Consider the following 15881-nt stretch of genomic DNA (forward strand, 5'->3'; position numbering starts at 1 on the left):
TCTCGATTGGGTTTAAATGGGGGTTTTGATCCGGCCAAAATATAACATTAATTGAATTATCAGAAAAAAACATTTTTGTGACGTTAGCAGTGTGTGCAGGGGCATTATCATGTTGAAAAATAATGCTCTGAGATATTCCCAGCTTCTGGATACTTGGTAACAGTCCTGTTTATAATATTCGAATGTATTCCTTTGCATTGATTGACTTCTCACATCAAATAAGTTCTCCAGCTCCTGCTGCAGTAAAAGTTCCCCATGCCAGTATCTATCCATTTCCGTGTTTAACTGTCGTTTTTATACAACTTTGTGAAAATCTTTCTCCGGTTCTTCGATTGCACCATTCGGGAGCATCAATAAGACAAAATCTTGATTCATCTGACCAGAAAACATTCCTGAACCAGCCTGTATCTTTCTTGCCATAACACGAGAATAATCTTTCAATAATTGATGTTCTTCTTCGATAAAAATAGCTTCTTTGCACACCTTTTAGAGGAAAATCCCATTTCTTTCATTCGTCTAGATATTGTATATCTAGAAAGAGAATTTCCAGCCTCTGTTTTGAATTCTTTGCTATGGTCAGCATAAGTTTTCTTTCAATCCTTCAAAACCGTTAATTTAAGCCTGTGGCCGTCCTTCAAAATGAATGCTCTAGGGCGAGCAGATCCAGTTTCCCTTTTACTAAGCATTCGACTTCGAACCTTTGACCAATTTTCTTCACTACAGAAAGAGATGCTTTCACTTTTTCTTGTCTTAAAATATCAAAATTCTACTTGTAAGTCATTTTGGACTGCCTTAATCCTGCAATTCGGTTGTTTATATCCCAACCAAGATGTGGTCTTACCATTTTCAGGATTAATTTTTCCTCTTATTATATGCTATAATAATAATGATCTGTAAAATAGAAATTTTCAGTTAAGATTAACAAAAGATTCAAGGGAAATATTAAAGAATTGATTTCTTCCTTCTTTCACTCTTGGCCCATTTTTTGCTCATGAATATATATATATATATATATATATATATATATATATATATATATATATATATATATATATATATATATATGTTAATCCATGAATGTTTTGCTGTAAGCTAAAAAGTGCTACAGCTTAAAAATGCTAAATTTATTAAAATTTCAAAACAAAATCAGTAACCATGTAGAAAACATAAAAGCACATAAATAACATACTTTTTTTAACATTTATGTAAATCCTATTAACATTATCGTTAAAATATCAAACGGTTTTGTAAAATGCTGTTGGTTATCGCAGAAAAAGGAATTCTATCTCAGTAGATCTCTGATCGGTCCTATGAAAGTCCAAGACTCTGAAAAACTTCAACCAAATATATCACCTGTGTCTAAGGGCGAAGATAAAAATGATAGTGTATGAATTGAAAGTGAAGTTAATTTCTTCATGTCGACAAAGGGACTAATTCATGGGGAAAATTTTGTAATCACATGAAATACTCACTTATAACAATACAAAGTATACATTTCTGTAACCTTAATTTTTGATAATGTACATGCACATATAGTCTTACATAAATACTTCAGCGGTTATTTGTAAATGTTATGTCTACAATGTGCTATTCTCTCTCTCTCTCTCTCTCTCTCTCTCTCTCTCTCTCTCTCTAGATATAAATATCCAAGTCATTTTAATAAGCAGTTTTGAAACGTTGCTTTTTTTTATTTTATCTCTGTATCTAAGCCATAGAAAATTATCTCTCTTTGTTTTGCATGTCAATGCTCTCTTTTATGGAACTTATATTTTAAGTATTTCACGTGTGTTAATGTTTTCCATAGACATTTGTTTTTTTCGCTTCCAGCAATCATCAGCATGACTAGACATTATTATTTTATATAATCTACATTCTGTTGCACTTTAAAAAATATATATATCATTATATCATTAATTGCTAGATGAAAGATAATGTTTTCAAATTGCACCAAAAATTACATAAAATAAATACAAGGTTATTTTTTATTCAATTTAAATTAAATTTATATACCTTACTTAGTAAAATTTATAAACGTACACTTTGAAGATGAATAAATTTCAAAGTGAATCCTGTACCTTTATTTTTAAAGCCTATAGTAAAAACATTTTTTAAACAATTTTCATGCCTTGGGTGAAATGCTTTTCTAACTTGTATCTTATCAACTTGAAAATGGAAAGACGCATTAACGATTTTTGGGTTATATATATATATATATATATATATACATATGTATGTATGTATATATATATATATAGGGTTCAATCATTCCGAAAACAAATCTGGACAATGCTCAATGGGCAGAAAGAGTGCGCAAACACAAGAGGAGAATTAATCATGAATGACACAAAATTCGATTTGATGTCAACCAGAAATGGAAAATAATATAACTCTGATATCAGTCCATCTTTTCTTCACTCTATTTTTTTAATGGGAATTAGCATTATTTTTTCCGGTAAATATTTTTCATCGCGTGTATTTTGGCAAGTAATTTCTCGTGTATAGCGAAAGACCAATTCTTTTACACAGACTTGACTTCACGTTGGTTGTGAGCCGATTTTAATATAGTGAGGAAATGTGTTTACTTTACCTTGTAACTATTTTGTATCAGGTTAATTCTGACAAGTTTTTTTGTTTGATTACTGTACATGCAATAACCCTTATCCCTGAGTGGCCTCCGGGCCTTGATAAGTGGTGACTCCCATGTAAAAAAAATCAATGAGAGAGTATTGTAGTAATCATTAGTATTGGAGATTTGATAGTGGGGCGATTTGTCAGGAATTTGTTTATGTTGGATTTGAAGACATCCAAGTTGTAGTCAGTTGGGAAACAGGCGAACGAAAGAGTTCCACAATCGTGCACTTCTGAGAAAGAAGCCCTGCTCATGGAATCTGCGTTTGGATTTAGGCACAGATAAAGAGTGGGGAAAATTATTAACAGTAGTTTAAGCCAGACTGGTGTTTCTCGTGAAAGATTCACGAGGGGGCACCAGAGATTTGAGCTCAGACGAGCACTTGCCATGGAAATAACGATAAAATAAAGACAGGCTTGCAACGTCTCTTCTGTGGGAGAGAGGCTGAAGGGAAGAGAAAAGGGTATCCCCCACAAAACCACGAAGTCTGTTTTGTAATCTGCCAAGGCAGGCTAGGCTGTTTTTAGCAGCTCCTGCCCAGATGTGGCAGCAGTACTCCATCCTTGGACGTACTTGGCTTTTATACAGATAGAGAATTGCATCAATAGTGAAATATCTTCTGGAGCGGTAGAAGGATCCCACCATTTTCCCAACGTCCCTGACAACAGATTTGATGTACGTGTTCCCTTTCAGATCAGGAGTAAAGGTCAAACCCAGAAGCTTGTCAAAACATGGAGCCTCCCCAAGACAAGAGCCATCCATTTCAATTGATGCCAGATGGGGATCAAAGCGTTGATGATGTAAAGAGAGAAGCTTGGTTTTGGATGCATTAAAAGTGACCAGCCACGTCTTCCCCCATTGTACCACACGCTCAAGATAAGAGGAGAGAGAATTAGAGAGAACTTTGTCATTTACGGCTTTTGATGTGTTGCCATAGATGGTCGTGTCATCAGCATAGATATCAACGAATAATTTAAGTATGTGTTTTGGGAGATCATTGATGTAGATCAGGATGAGAGCTGGGCCCAGGATGGACCCCCTGGGGGATTCCAGCATTAATACTGTGGGCCTCTGATTTCTGCCCATCAACCACTACTGTTATGAACCTATCAGAGATAAATGAGTTAATGATTGAGAAAACATTTCCAGTAATACCGTAGCTGGAAATATTGTGAAGTAGGCCCTTATTCCATACCTTATCGAAGGCCTTCGATATGTCAAGAGATTCACTAATCCTATGTGATATAATCGTTAGCACATCTGCTGTAGATCTTGCAGAGCGGAAACCATATTGCATGTCACTAAGAAGGTAGTTTTTATTGAGGTGGTTGACTACTTCTTTTTTTAATATAGATTCCAACAACTTACTCATGACACACAGGAGACTTATTGGTCTGTACTGAGCAGTTGAAATTGAAACTGGGCGTTTAATTTTTTTGCACTCCTGTCTAAGGCAGCAACATTTGCAATTAGCTTCGCCCTTTCCACAGGTTCCTCTCTTTGGGTTGAATTGGGCGTATCACCATGGAACTTGTTAAGCCATAGACTTGCATAGTAACGCGACTGACAAGACGCTAGATTTTCCATATCTCATCGTATCCCGTCTGCATCTCGAATGTCTTTTGCTGAGCGTTTTTTTAAGCACGTGATATTTTTTTGCAGCACAACGTCCTTGTTGAAAATATTGTACTTTTACTTTCGAGAAGAGGAAGCAGAAATAATGAGAAATATGGACTGTTACTAGGGTGTGGGTGGAGTTATTCGTCTGTATCATTTTTGATGAGATTTAATCTGTGAAGCTTCGGAAGAGGGAGTTGTTGCCTCTCTAGTAATGGGATGGGTCGTCTGTTCTTTCGGCATTATAGCTCAGTCGTGATTTTACATTACAATATATATAACTGTTACAATATTTTTTTAATGTTAATAGGGTATGATCCCGCACAGTCGGGAGATTCTATTTATAAACGATGCTGCTAGGAACTAACGAATCAAAGTAAGGTTAATACAAAAGTGCTCAATACCAAAATAGAGCAAATCATACTTTTATTAGCTTCTTTACATAATCATTTCTATGTCACTTCATATTTCACAGAAACATACTCATGAATGTGTAGTGACAGATTAATGCTTGTATAAAAACAAATTATATATATATATATATATATATATATATAAGGTTTTCTGAACCTAGAAACAATAGTGGCTGGGGCCATTAAATATAGAAACTAAGAGAGTATGAAAATAGCTATGAATACTTGAGGACATCACAAGGGATCATTAGTATCGTAAAAACTCGCATCAAAGTGAAGGGATTTGATAAGCAATTAGCTTGAGAGTAAAATGGATGATGTGGTGATTGTTTTTAGACAAATGGCGTACATTGCCGCTATTAGGAATGACAGGCGATCAATACAGCTAGGATTTTTCGGACGTTCCTCTATGCGCGAGATTCCGGTTGAATGATAATGTCCGATAAACTTTTATGGCATTATGCCGATGAAATTGCACTGGTTCTCCCCGATAAAAGACATGTAACGTTTGGCCAATGTCTGTTTTAGCCAGCCTCTGCATTCGAATGCTTATATAAAAACGTGGAAATATTTCTAAGTATCGATGCACTGCACTATGCTTATCTTTTTTATTAATAGCTATATTTAGATATTAGTAAGGTTATCCGGTTGTGTTTGGGATTAACTAAGGAACGATATATATGTAGTGTCCCCTTCATTAGTCTGTACTGATAATTTAATTCTTAACTTCGCATTTAGGAACGCAAGAGGAGGCATGCTATTTGAAATGAGAACATTCAGCATTTCCGTTAAAGAATCATCCCTCGGATGTCGTATGCGTAGAGATTCCCGAGCTCGGATCGGACAGGCGAGCGATTCCCGCACCCGCAAAATGACTGCATGATCTAGCTCATTTTCGTAAGCGATAGACGAAAATCATCAACTACACCAATATTAATAAAAATGTTTTCTTCTTGGATAATTTTAAAATGCCATTCTATGTTTGTTATGGTGTAAGTTGGTTTTTCTATAACTATAACAATAGATTACTGCATGTATGTGTCTGTAAATATTTAACCGATAAACTCTTAAACTAGTCACATAGCATTAAAATTAAAAGCAAATAGTCACCATACGCCAAGGATGGTTTATAACGAGAAATACCTTTGTATGAATGGATGAATAACGCGTAATGTAATATTTCAGCAAATTGGAATGCATAATGTTCATATCAACTTGTCGACGTATGTCACTTTGCGCATGCGCAAATTTATTCATAGCTGCGATTGGTTTCATGTTAAATCTTTCCTGTCTATCTGTCAGTCACTCAAACGCTAGAGAACCTGGCTTGTGCACTAAATGTTTCGGTTTTGACTCAAGCTGATAACAAGTCATTTTCTTTAAAACTTTTGAAATCAGTCCTATATATTAGGTATAATATAATATTCCAAAGAGTGTTGAATCTCTTATAATAAATATGAAAAATGGGTGAATTAAAATATTTAAACGTATTTCACAAGCTTAGTTCAGACTTTTCCCGCTAGTGTGAATAAATGGTCTTACCCAGACACAATGAATACAGTTGCGATTACGTGGTAATTGGTGCTGCCACAGAATCTCTTTTTGTGATTTTTTTATTACATTTTCACCCCAAACATGGCACATTGCCACTTTGGTGTAATGGGCTACTATCAGGGAAATAAGCTACTGGGATACTATGTAGGTAGTTGGGCAGCAAGATGTCGGTTTACGTTACACTTGAACTTCTGCATGTCAGTACAGTTTGGAAGCAGGGCCCCGGAATGGAATTCCAAATTTTAGCGGTTCTGGGGAAGAAACTACTGGAGTAGAAAGCTCTCTTACATCTAGGGATCTCTACTGTGTGCGAGTGGGATTTAGCTGCCTGCTGGATTTGTCAAGGGTATTTACGTAACTACCACGTAATCGCAACTCTATTTATTGTGTCTGGGTAAGTCCATTTATTCCCGTTAGCGGGAGGAGCCTGAGCTAAACCTGTTGTGAATACGGTTATGAAACAATAATCCTTGGCCTTGAGCATGAAGCATCGCTTTTTTGGGAGAAGGATGAATTGTCAATCAAATTTGTCAGAAACAGTTGGGCTAACTCTACGTTATGTACCTTTACCAGAATACCACATTTACTTCGCGGCTTTATCTTAAACGATCCTTAAATTACTTTTAAACTATCATCGCGATGAGTTGGAAAAAGGTTTACAGATATTCAAAAAAATATATTGGTTAGTAGGGTCCTCCCAACACTCTGCTAAAAGCTAGACTGTCCACTTTTTTTCATGTGCTCCAAAACACAAACAGGTAAGTCTCTAGTTTGAAATGGAACCTAAGTAGAATGACAAGCATAAAACAAATAGGGGTAGAGATATGGAAATGGGGTGTTTCCTCTTAGATATAATATGGCACTTTAGGGGAAAATGGGGGCAAAATAATTGTGAGGCATCGTTAGAGGATTTCTACTATTCAACAAACAAAACGGTACACGGACTAAACTGCTTAATGAGCCAATGGTATTTTAATATTTTTCACAGATATTAGATAAAGGACCTCAACTTCACAAATGTAAAACGGGTGTATTAAAATAATATTGCAGGTATTAATAGGTAGAATACCAAGACAACATGAAGTGCATTTTCGTCGGGGTAGCATTTATAAACAATTGGATCATTGTTTATTTTTAATTGAATATGTATTGAAATTAAAAATTCAGTAACGTCAAAGATAATTTGTTACAGTCTTACTTGAAAATCTATTTGAATACGGAATTATATTCTGTCGGAATTCATTTCGAATTCTTTAAAAACCAGTCAGTCAATTAAATCACATTTAATATACATAATAAATTCAAACTTGGAGTATTGAGACATTGCGTGACGGATTGAGTATTAGTTTTTTGGGGTTATTTTGTTTTTGTTACACAGCCATCACCACATTATCAAGGCCAAGAGCTCACTCGAGGAAAGGGTTAAAGAGTGTAAAGTAGAAATTGGACAATATATTAATCGTTAGTAATGAAAATTCAGTAATTTTTTAATACTTATATGGAACGGTTCATAAAGAACTTATTTACGTTATGAAGACAACGATATTGTAGTCAGCCGGAAAGCAGGAAAACGGAAGACAATTCCACAGGCGTGCAGTTCTAAGAAAGAAGCTTTGTTCATGGAATCTACGTTTAGGTTTATGCACAGATAAAGAGTGGGGGAAATTATTGATAGTGTTTTCAGCTAGACGAGTGTTTCTTGTGAAAGTTTTGCGAGGGGGGGGACCATAGACTGAAGCTCAGTCGAACACTATCCATGAAAATAACGATACATCAGAGACAAACTCGCGACATCTCTTCTGTGAGATAGAGGTTGCAGGGAAGAGAAAAAGGACATCTCCTACGAGGCTATGAAGTCTATTTTGAACTCTATCAAGGCAGGCCAAGTCCTTTCTAGCAGCTCCTGCCCATATGTGGCAACAGTATTCCATCCTTGGATGTATCTGGCTCTACAATTAAATGGTGAGTAACACTCTTCCGGATTTTGAAAGTTTCACCATTAAGCTCGGATTATACGAAGAATATAATAGCGGATTACTAAAGATGTCAATCCGGTTACGTTTGAAAAAAGAAGGCATGCTATGCTCGTAGTGTAAGAGTTCTGCTAAAATTTCTATGCATATTCCCGAGTTCAGCAAGATGCATATGAAGAACGAAGATATATCGGCCGAATAACACTCACTATGATAATATTAGTTTAAATAAACCAAGTAATAGTAATTTTGAAAGCATCTAAACTGTCGAATGAAAAGACTTTTCAGATTTTTAAAATCTTCGCGTATGAAAATTATCGACAGGACTGAAAACTATTAACATCCAATAATTTTATAAATATCTAACAAACGTTCCTCCACATATGATGTATTCCATAATAAAAAGCAATCTTATTTTTTTTTAATTGATATAAAAAGAATAGCTTCATTTATTACAAAACATTTTTAATCCATTACGATTATTATATACAAACAGTGACGTTTTATATCAATGATTAATATATATTTACTAAAATAATTATTGAATACCTACAGACACTCGTGTCTCATCCTTTCGAGAATCATCAGTGCAAGGTGTCACGATGAACACCAGTCGATAGATTCGAACCTGGCAACAGAGGTTATCTCTAGCTTCACTAGCAACGATCTAATCCATTCGGCTACCGTTAATCGCGAGAAATATTGTTGAAATTTAAATATTTATTTTGCATATGCTTTTTAACGTCTGTCAGAGTGATCTAATCATTATATGATGATCTGCATATAAGAGCTAAGTAGACTGACATTTTATTTCAGTTGAAAGTGCTCAGTGATAAGGAACGAGTCTCTTAAAATGGCTGACATAATTAGTAAATACCTACAGACACTAGTGTAATATATATATATATATATATATATATATATATATATATGGCATCCACATAGAGTACTGTTTCGCTATTTCACAGCTCATAAGTGCGGCTAGACAAACAACTACCTTTAGCTAGGATCGAAACCCGACCGCTCAGATGAGTCATATGTGTGTGTGTGTGCGTGCTCTATTCTATCACGGAATAGTTAACGAGTAAAATATGTGCCTTCTTTCAGCCTCCGAAGGAAACTATAACGGCCAAAGGTAGCTTCGAAACAAAAGGGAAGAAAACCACTTCAGGCTTAATTCATCGCCTGGAGTAAATTCGGAAAAAAATTCTCCTTGCTAAATATAAAGTCACCGTTATGTGTTTCTATTTTTTTTTTACATCATCAGGAGGATAATAATTTATATAGCAAAACCTATATTACTAATGTAATTCAACGATGTTTGATGGATACTTCAGTAATACATCTCGATAAATAGCTAGTACAAAAACCGGTGACGCATGATTTTGTTACCATCAGTTTTGACAAAGCATATCATTAATGGTTCTTCCTGACGTAAAATAAACCTCCCGTTAATTGTTAATTTTACCTTTTATATTGAAAAAACAAACGATTTTCTATAAAACTAAAACGAAGCAACAATTTTCCTTTACAAAACAACTAAACTATTTGGTAATATCATAAACTTTTACCAAAATAACTGGGGTCAGCATTAAATAACCCAAATAGGGTTGATACGCCGTGGAAACAACCAAACCAAACTGAACGGAAAGACTCCAGTACGCCGGGCATAAAGAGCTTGTTAGTAATAAAAAAAAGGCGGCTTACGATCGCCTACTACATGCATGATTGTTGAGCATTCGCCACATTTGTAAAGATCCAGCAATTTCATGGGTGAGAAACGTCCGTGTTTTCTGTCCCATAAAGAAAGGATGAGGTCAAAGACTAGAAAGGAAAAACGGCATTAATTCCGTGCAAATACTTTGCAGGAAATCAACTTGGTGGAAAATATTTTTTGGTGTCTATTTTCTTAATCACGGGTCATTATGTAAAGGATACGGCGAACTGTTTCCGCAAGCATCAAATGAAAATGGCAAACTTAAATAACGAGGCGCAAAATATGATTCATTCCGATTAGACTCTTCGAAATCAAAGTCTTTAGGTCTATTTAGTGTAATCAGGCAGGAAATCAAGGATAGACAAAAGTGGATATATACAAAGAAAATAAATGTTATTTCTCCATTTTACATCATATATATATATATATATATATATATATATATGTATATATATGTGTGTGTGTGTGTTCAGCATCAGTGATCGAACGTGTATCGATACGTCTTAGGACATCGTTAGAACTGTGTGTTTTGTAGTTGGATTAAAGAAGCGTGTATGTATACTTGTGTAAATTATGGATGTTTGATATTCGGTTTCATATCCTCATAGCGACGCGTGTGGTGGATCATATTTCCCCATCACGACACTTGCCATATTGAATATATATCTATACTCCAATAAATTCGTTTTTCTTTTGTGTGTATTGATATTCCTATTAAAAACCTTTTTTTATTTATTTAAAAATAAAATACAATTTTCTTATATACGGGTTATGGAATTGCATTCACTAGCAAAAGATCTAGCTAATGTGCAAATTCTTTTATACATTCATTTTAATTAATTCCATATTTGTTGCTTCGGTTTCCTACTGGGATAATCATGTTTAGTAAACTATTATGTGTAATTATATTCATGCAGATATTCTACATGATTTATACTTGCATAATATTTGCGTAAAAAGTTTATAGTAAACACAAAAGTGTTTCAATATGTATTTATGCATACGTATATATTTTTGTTTAACAAATTTTGCCTACCAAACTTCTAGAGTTTTTGGTCTACAAGCATGAAACTTCATATATAAGCCATTTGAATTCATGCAAAACTTTATATTTGGGTTTTAGCCCGGAAAAATCGGTGCAAAAGTGTGAAAATTAAAAAAATGAAATTTGTCAGGTGAAGGTCGACAGCTATGAAATGTCTGTTTGTCTTTTCTCTGTGATAGTTAAAGAAGACTATTATACCGAAAGGCATTACTTTACATATTCAAACTGTTTAATATGGAACTATGCACATAACCTTATGAACAGTACATAAGGCCCGAGCAAAGCCGGGCGGAACTGCTAATGTGTATATATATATATATATATATATATATATATATATATATATATTATCATTTATTTCTTTTTTATTTTGTGTTTACGGCATATGGACATTTTTAGTTATTTCACATCGAATTTAGGAAAATGTTTTATGCTTCAAATTCTTTACATATTCAAATATTTATTTACTGTGTTTTGGTTTCATTGTTTTGTTTTACGGCATATCAATCCTGTTTTCGGTTTATTAATGCCAAATTCAGTAATTATGAAAGGACTTTATGCTTGACAGCTTTAAATATAAATTCTTAGTTTTGCTTGTTTTGTAGATTTTATTTTTACTTTGTAGAACATGAGTGACCTTTACAATGGGAAAGGGCAGGAAAACAATGTTTGGTGCATTTTTGGTTAGGAAGACGGTATCTTGGAACAGTCGTATCTTTTATCTCGGGTCCATGGGATTGTTTGAAGTAAATTCGAAAATTTATCGAGAAGTATGAGAGATTATATTTTTTTAAAAAAGTGCCCGTCATTAAAGCCTATTAAAATGAAGATTCCATTACGACAGCAATATATCATCAAAGATTAGTAGAGTAGACTGGTGAAATATTAACTTATCTGGTGTGGCTTTTACGGACAAAACTCGACATAATGATTAGAAGAAGATATTAATAGTGCAAAAACATGATTCACCACATTGGTAGTATCGGTCATGTATTTGTTGGTTCCTAGAACCTCTACTACGCAATCAACATGACTGTCTGATGACCTGTTAAAAGTGAGGGGAAAGATAGTTCTTGACAAGATGGCTGGTTATCAAGAACCTGTAGAATCTTTGGAAAGGGCACGTTTGTCGAGTTTAATGCACAGTTTTGGAGTCAATTTCATATATGCCTGTAAGATTACTTCTGAGCACAGCTGGCCATTCTCACGCTTAATAAGATCATAATATTTAGTATAAAATCTTTTATAGGAAAAAAACATTTAAGTACTAAACTAACATCTTATAACGATTAATTATCAACTCTTTATGTACGTCGTATTGCTACATGTATGAATTATCAAAATAAAAATTATATGAACTCATTAATTACAAAGATTGTTTTCTCGATCGCAATTAATATAATATAGTGAATTCTTACTTAAATAATAAACCTTTGAATTTTATGCTTAGCACACAGTAAAACATCAATGTAATCGAATGCATACAATTGTCAATATAAAAATATAATTCTGTATTAAAAAATGGTCTTAAAATAAATTAATGGCCCGTACTACTGTGCTCTGCAGCGAGACAATTGAAATTAAAGCACTAAAATATGAATTGTTTTGAAGTGTCTACATAAAGGCTTGTATTTAGCACTTATTCCGCCCGGAAGATTTGTTAAATGAATACATTTTTCAATTATTACCTTAAAAGCAAGAATCGGCCGACGTCACAATGAAAATAATTGTTTCTCTATCAGAAAAATATCACTTCTTACAATTATTTGATTTACATGAAAGTATTTTGCCTTTGAACGCTTAATTAAAAATGTAAAACAAGCTTTAAAATCTACTGGGGTGTGCTCTTCTACATTCCCTTTTTCACAGAAAATAGCTTGTTAATATTTCTTCAATATCAGTATTATGCTAAGAGCTCCATTGGCACCCAAGCTTTGGTCTCCTCTCTATAACATTACTAGCAAAAACTCGTCTAGCTCGAACTATAGTAAATAATTTTCTTTATTTGTGTGCCTAAAACTAAATAAAACAAGACTGTTGTAGACAATATCGCGGGGCTGCTTCCCAGGGTAATACAGCATATGTTCAATGTTAAGAAAATTTTGTTGAGCTGTTATCATTAATATTAAAATTTTGCCCAATTTAGACCAACTGTATTTCTTTACCTCCCACTTAACAAACTCACCAACACTTATCCTCGAATAGCTTTGGAGTCTTGATAAACGGTTACTCGTCAGTGCATAAAAATCTATTGTTCGACTCTAAGGATGCAAGCGCAAAATCTTCATTTGTAAACTTTGTCTTTATTCCTAAGCATATCTAAAATTGGGAAACGGAGATTATTATTCTCTAATACGTTGTTATATTAACCACCTAGTATATGATTATGTAAATTTGTCTGTTACGAAAAATCTTAGTTTTATCTTTGAGTCACATTCTCTAGGCAAAGAAGCTGTATTCTATTTTATAATTCTAAAGGTTATCTGCTATAAAAATGTTCTAGTTTTTTATGTTGCTTTTCGTTTCTTTTGAACGACATTCGAGTTGTGTAGAAATGCATGCTATTCTTGAACACTGGCAAAACGTTTATATTTTAGAAGGCTTCCTCTTTTTTGCGATAAATAAGTGGAAGGCAACTTCGTAATCAATTATAAAATGGTCTGCCAGTTTGGATTTTAGTCACACTTTATATTTTTGTGCTTCTCGTCTAATGACTCAATTACCAGCTCCAGCACTACACTATCATCATTAATAATCAATTCCCAATTTCGGTCACCACTGAATGCTTTTTTCCCCTCAAATGTTAATCATGCAGCACCGACGTCATCTTCCCATAAACGTTTCAAGCCAAATTTCTTTCTTGACTCAATCCATTAAACGGTAGATTGATCCCAACTATGGATAGCGCCTGGGGGTATCTGCGGCACGTCTTATTGCCAATCGATCCATGCTTTTAAAGAAAATTTAGCAATGAAAAGAATTAAATTTTGGTGTTTGCACCACTTTTATGGTCCATTAGTAAGATTAAAATTCTGAACTTTATTTTACATGAAACGAGGTGAATAATGGCTGTAATTTCCTGAATTAAACCGTTGTCATATAAACATGATCGAACTAGTATGTGCTGTGATTTGGGAATTCTGTTCAAGTCTCTCTCTCTCTCTCTCATATATATATATATATATATATATGGGTGTGTGTGTGTGTGTGTGTTAAATACTAAATCCAGTTCTAAACTAGTTAACTGATCAATTTGGAACACAGGTTCGATGTGTACTGGATCTTCCGACCACTCCGTTGTATCAATTAAGATAAAAATTAAATGTAATAAGTCACCAGACGTACCTCTCCATCGTACAGTATATCGATACACTAAGGCTGACTGGGATAGCTTCCGTACATTTATATCTGATCTACCTCTGCATTCCATGTTTAAAAAGGATGTGTCCTCTATAGTATTAGACCTGACGGAATGGTTAATTGTAGGTATTGACCGTTTCATACCCTCGACAAAGTTTCAGCAAAAACCTAACAGCCAGCCATCGTTCTCTCCAGAATGTGCTGCTGCCATTGCGCACAGAAATCACTTTTTCTACTGTTTCCAACGTAATAGATGTATGAAAACTAAAGCCGCTTTCAGGACTGCCAGCAACCATTGTAAGAAAGTAATAAAGAATGCAAGAGAGTTGTATGCTCAATCTGTTAAGTCCAAAGTAGCTGAGCAGCGGCTTGGTTCCCACCAGTTTTGACAAATAGCAAACAGAATCCTGAACTGAAGCGTGTGCTCCATCCCAACTATTATCAATGGGCCTGAGGTAATCTCGTCAGCATCAGACAAAGCCAAACTCTTTGTCAAGAACTTTGCAGCTAATTCTACCCTTTGCGATCAAGGCCGCCAACCCCCAATATTTCCTCCTGTATCAGAAAACACGCTATGTGATATACGTATATCTGTACGTGATGTTGCCAAGCTAATCAAAAACCTTGATTCCAGTAAAGCAACTGGCCCTGACGGTATTCCAATTATAGTACTCAAAAAAATTCAACCTGAACTAGCGCCCATACTTACAAAACTGTTTAAACGTTGTCTTAAGGAGAATAGTTTCCCATCTCCCTGGAAAATCTCATCAGTATGCCCTGTATTTAAGAATTCAGGTGATCGCTCATCCCCATCTCAGTACAGGCCAATAAGTCTCCTGTACGTCATGAGTAAGTTGCTGGACTCTGTGTTAAATACATAAGTAATCAAACATCTCAACAAAAATAACCTTCTTAGTGACACTCAATATGGTTTCCGTTCTGCTAGATCTACAGCAGATGTGCTTACAGTTATATCTCATAGGATTAGCAAATCTCTCGATGGAGGCAACCTTTCTAGGGCAATTGCTCTTGACATATCTAAGGCCTTTGATAGGGTATGGCATAAAGGTTTACTTCATAAGATTTCTAGCTATGGTATTGCTGGAAATGTCTTAATTATTTAATCATTTCTTTCTGATAGGTTCATAAGAGTAGTAGTTGAGGGACAAAAATCAGAAGCTCACAGTATTAATGCCGGTGTCCCTCAGGGGTCCATCTTGGGCCCAACTCTTTTCCTGATCTACATTAATGATCTTCCAAATCACATCCTTACATCATTTGTAGACATTTATGCTGACGACACTACCATTTATGGTAGCACATCTAAGACAGTAAACGACCAAGTTCTCTCCACTCTTGATCTTGAGCACGTAGTACAATGGGGTAAGGAGTGGCTGGTTACTTTTAATGCATTTAAAACCAAGCTTCTCTCTTTACATCATCTACATTCTGATCCACATCTGGCATCAATTGAAATGAATGGCTCTCGTCTTCAGGAGGCCTCAAGTTTTGACAAGCTTCTTGGCTTGACCATTACTCCTGATCTTAAATGGAACACGTACATCAAATCTGT

This window comes from Euprymna scolopes, chromosome 9 (assembly GCF_053919585.1).
Source record: "Euprymna scolopes isolate OS-2025 chromosome 9, ASM5391958v1, whole genome shotgun sequence".
Taxonomy (NCBI): Eukaryota; Metazoa; Mollusca; class Cephalopoda; order Sepiida; family Sepiolidae; genus Euprymna; species Euprymna scolopes.